Below are 4,332 nucleotides of genomic sequence, written 5' to 3'. Positions count from 1 at the left end.
TTTCCGTTTGTTCTCACTAGAAGTACCAGAAGTAGTTGCAGCACCTATGCGCTTGGGTAACTTGTTCTGCTCCACCGCCTGATCAGTAAGACGGTGAGCCAACTGAACAACCTGCTGGATAGTAGTCAAGTTTGCTGAAGTCACATGACTTTGGATCTCTGGCACCAAGCCCTTGAGATAGAGTTCAATTCGCTTATACGGAGGGTCCACCATAGTAGGACACAACAAGGCAAGCTCATGCGATCTCTTAGTATACGCCTCAATCTCTGACCCCGTCATCTTGAGATTGTAGAATTCATCTTCCAGCTTATGGATGTCATCGCGACTGCAGTATTCCTCCCTGATCATTTCCTTGAAATTCTCCCATGGGGTGGCGTTGGCAGCAACCAACCCCAGCATTTGCACTTGAGCATTCCACCACGTGAGGGCCAAACCCTCGAGAGTACCAGTAGCATACTTTACCCTGCGCGCTTCAGGGCATTCACACATTTCGAACACAGATTCTAGTTTCTCAAACCAGTGTAGGAGACCTACTGCTCCTTCAGTTCCGCTAAAAGTAGTGGGTCGGCAGTCCATAAAGGTCTTAAAAGTGCACACCGGTGCCTGAGCATATTGACCTAAGGTAGGTGAAAGAAAGACAGAGTTTAACACAAAGGTTGGTTCACGAGAGTAGGATCCTAAAGATCCTAGGATAAGTTCGGGCTGCACGATATACCTCCTGCGTGTACAGCTGCAAGTGCTGCGGCAACTCGTTCGTTGATCAGTGCGGTCAACTGGGCTTGTGTCATGTTAACGCGTCCAGACATGATTCTTCATATTAAGAGTAACACGAGTGAGAGAGGTTCGCGAAAGTACGATAGTAGGACAGAGTAAGCACGCACATGTTCAAACAACAGTAGTTATACTAATCAAGCATACTATGAGCAATGTACTACGTAACTAACAAGTAGGCAATATACGCACATCATATTACCTAGAATGTCGAGCCTTGCATGTGGAGTGAAGTGTCGTTGTGGACCGTTGAGCACTATACCGGTTATAGTCTGGTTTTAACAAAAAACGTTTCTCCTTTATTAAAACCAAGTTCACTATAACCAATGGCTCTGATACCAATCTGTCACACCCCCAAAATCCACCCGCGGAGTACTACCGCTTGGAGGCGTGACTGACCAGGATCCAGCCACCAATCATACTGAACAAGCATATAAACAGTTATAAAAGTTTAACCAATACGATTGGTGTTTCAAACAAACAAAGTTTAAGTTGCAAGCGGAAGCATAAGTCTTAAAGTTATAACATAAGTTCAAATGTTTTCAAATAGAACATGGCACGCAGCAATCTGTGTCCCACAACGACCCTCCTCCATGCAAGCTCCAGCTGAGTACCTATGGTCCTGCAAAGCATGTAGTAACGAGTCAACAACTAGTTGAGTGAGTTCACGGTGGGTGTTCGTTTTAGTTATTCCAAAAACAGTTTCCTTTATCTGGCATCCTGCCGTGGGGGTTACCCCATAGTTTAAAACGTGACTTTTTCATTCCCAGTTACTCCGGCACTCCAGCCGTGGGGGCTACCCCATGTTAGTTATCAGGCATTTCGGCCGTGGGGGCTACCCCATGCGTACACTAGACTCGTTACCATATCGACTGCTGACTGTAGTCATGTTTATGTGCCCTGAAAATCATCAATGTCTATCATCATTGACGTGCCCCAGATCCATTAGTTCACGCCCGCCCTCTGCGGCACGGTGTGAGGTTTGTCAGACCTAAATAGCGCTATCTAACTAATGACCCGCTCGCCATTGGCCCGGCGATTAGTCGATACAAAAAAAGGAGGGACTTCGTGATAGAGTTTTAGTCTAGTACGTGCTATCCGTCCATCCGGACGAGGAATCACATTCCTGAACCACTGCCGTCCTACCCAAGGAGGACGAGGAACCCACGTTCCTTAACCCCGTTCCCAACCCAGGGAATCCCATGCTTTGTAGAGGGTGTGAACTCACCTTGGTTTGCTCGGTAGTAACACAGAAAGGTCAATCAATTGCAGGTAATCAATTAGGTCCTATCACAGATATTTTTCGTATCAGATTCAAGCCAGCAGTGCACGTATGTTCAACACGTATTGTACACAGGTAATAATCATGGCAACACGTTTAACATTAACAGTTCGCAGTTAACAGTCAAACACAATCCAAGGTCCAAGAGTGAGGCCCAACAGTTGGGCTCGTAATAACAGGCCCAAAACAACACGTCAACAGTAATACAGAAGTCCATGAGTCCGGCCCATTAAATTAGGCCCATAACAAAGCAAGTCCAATAAGCGTGGTCTCGAGTCGCAACCGGACTCGCAAGCATGGTTTCGAGTCATGCTGTTTGTGTTGATCATAGGTGGTTGCGAGTCGCAACCTATGTCGCAACCACGGTTTCGGCTCGTCATGCTAAGGTCTCGAGTCGCAACGGGGCTCGCAACCTGTGGTCTCGGCTTGTCATGCTATGGTTGCGAGTCGCAACCAGGTGTTCTCGACTCGCAATTGGTGTCGCAACGTGGAGGTTTCGAGTCGCAACCAGGGGTTCCGACTCCCCAACAGCTGCTGATTCTGCACAGTTGTACTATCCAATAGAATTTGAATGTCATGCAACACAAATATTGTACTATCCACTAAAACATGTTTTGTTGTCTAACAATTCATGAAATCAGATCAAACAAGCAGAATTCAAACATTCAAGGCACATTCAAGTTGTTCTTCATGTTCTTCAAACATTCAAACACATATTCACCATGTTCAACCCTTGTTCAAGCAAAAGTCATGGACTATAACTCACTAATATGCACCCTATTATAACAAGCATATTCATTTAATGGTTTCAATCCTCACACATGCAAACCGATTTCAGAAATTCCCTTATTCAAACACTATCATGAACACAACCTTCTAGCATAAACAAGTCATTCGGATTTAAACCCATACAAAGCCGATTATAACATTTCATCATCTCACAATATCATTATTTGACAACAAACAACTATTTTCTATCTAGCAAACATCTTTATCATAGATAGACAATCATCAAGCCAACACATATTATCATTCAACCTCATTACACATCAACAACAAACCGAAATACAATATGAGTCACTAACCGGTTAAGAGGTAGGAAAGGTGAACTCTAATGTCGATTTCCAAGCTTGAACCGAAGATCCTAGTGCCAACCGATTGGATCCGAGAATGGGGGAGTGTGCTTGTGTTCTTAGGGTTTTAGTGAGAGGGAAAGTATGAGAGTGTGGGTGTGTGTAGTCCAAGGAAATGGTGAGTGTGGTCATGAGTGTAGTATTTATACTAGTTCTTCATGATCCACCCTAAAGGGCTTACCAAAACCGGTTAGAGGAGGTCACGGCCCAAAGGCCCAAATCGGTCACTATTCACTCGAGACCTCATGGTCTCGAGTCGGGTCCTTGTCGTCTCGAGTTGGGTTCTCGGCTCACGTATACACGTACATATATGCATACAAACACAACACATAATCACATAACTTCACATTTGTTATTAAGTTAACAAGGTAACTAGTCACATAGCGTTCAAGCATGTTACATCAAGGCACAAGAAAGGTTCTAGATTTCGGGTTGTCACAAACGATAAGGAAAGATCACCTTCAACATAAGCAACTAGTTATTAAAGTCATTAATACAAAACCAAATAAAAAGTGCAAAAGATTAAAAATAAAAAGTATTATACTAAACACTTGTCTTCACCAAGTGATGTAAGAGACTTAGGCAAACATGGCCTTGATTGTCAAGAACTCTTACGATCAATCTTGGATCCCGAGACGACTCACACACTCTATGATGGACAATGGATGATGGTGGTGGATGATGGTGTTGTGATGGTGGTGGATGGTGGATGAAGTGTGAGAGAGGTGGTGTGCCAAGGGATGAGTTGAAATGAAACCAAGCACTCCTATTTATAGGCTGAACAGAAGGCTGGGCATGGCCCCGTGTCCGCTGGACACGCCCCCGTGCCTGTCTGACACTCTCTCTCTTCATTAATTGTAATTCGCAATTACAATTAATGCGCCTGCTGTACTTTCGCCACGCCCCCATGCTCACTGGACACGGCCCCGTGGTGGGCAATAGAAGCTTCTATAGGTTTGTCTTTTCTGCTGCTTCTTGGGCACGGCCCCGTGCTGGCTGAGCACGGGGCGTGTTCAGTCTTCTGACTTCTCTTTTCTGCTTGGGAAGATGCCGTTGAGGGGTCGGGCAATCCACTTTTGTTCCTTTTCTTGTATTTATGTTAGATTTAGTTGTCTTTTTTCTTCTTTTGTGAATTTGTGCTCATTT

This window comes from Helianthus annuus, chromosome 11 (genome assembly GCF_002127325.2).
Source record: "Helianthus annuus cultivar XRQ/B chromosome 11, HanXRQr2.0-SUNRISE, whole genome shotgun sequence".
NCBI lineage: Eukaryota > Viridiplantae > Streptophyta > Magnoliopsida > Asterales > Asteraceae > Helianthus > Helianthus annuus.
The sequence above is the reverse complement of the archived record's forward strand: the minus strand, read 5'-3'. Positions refer to the sequence as shown.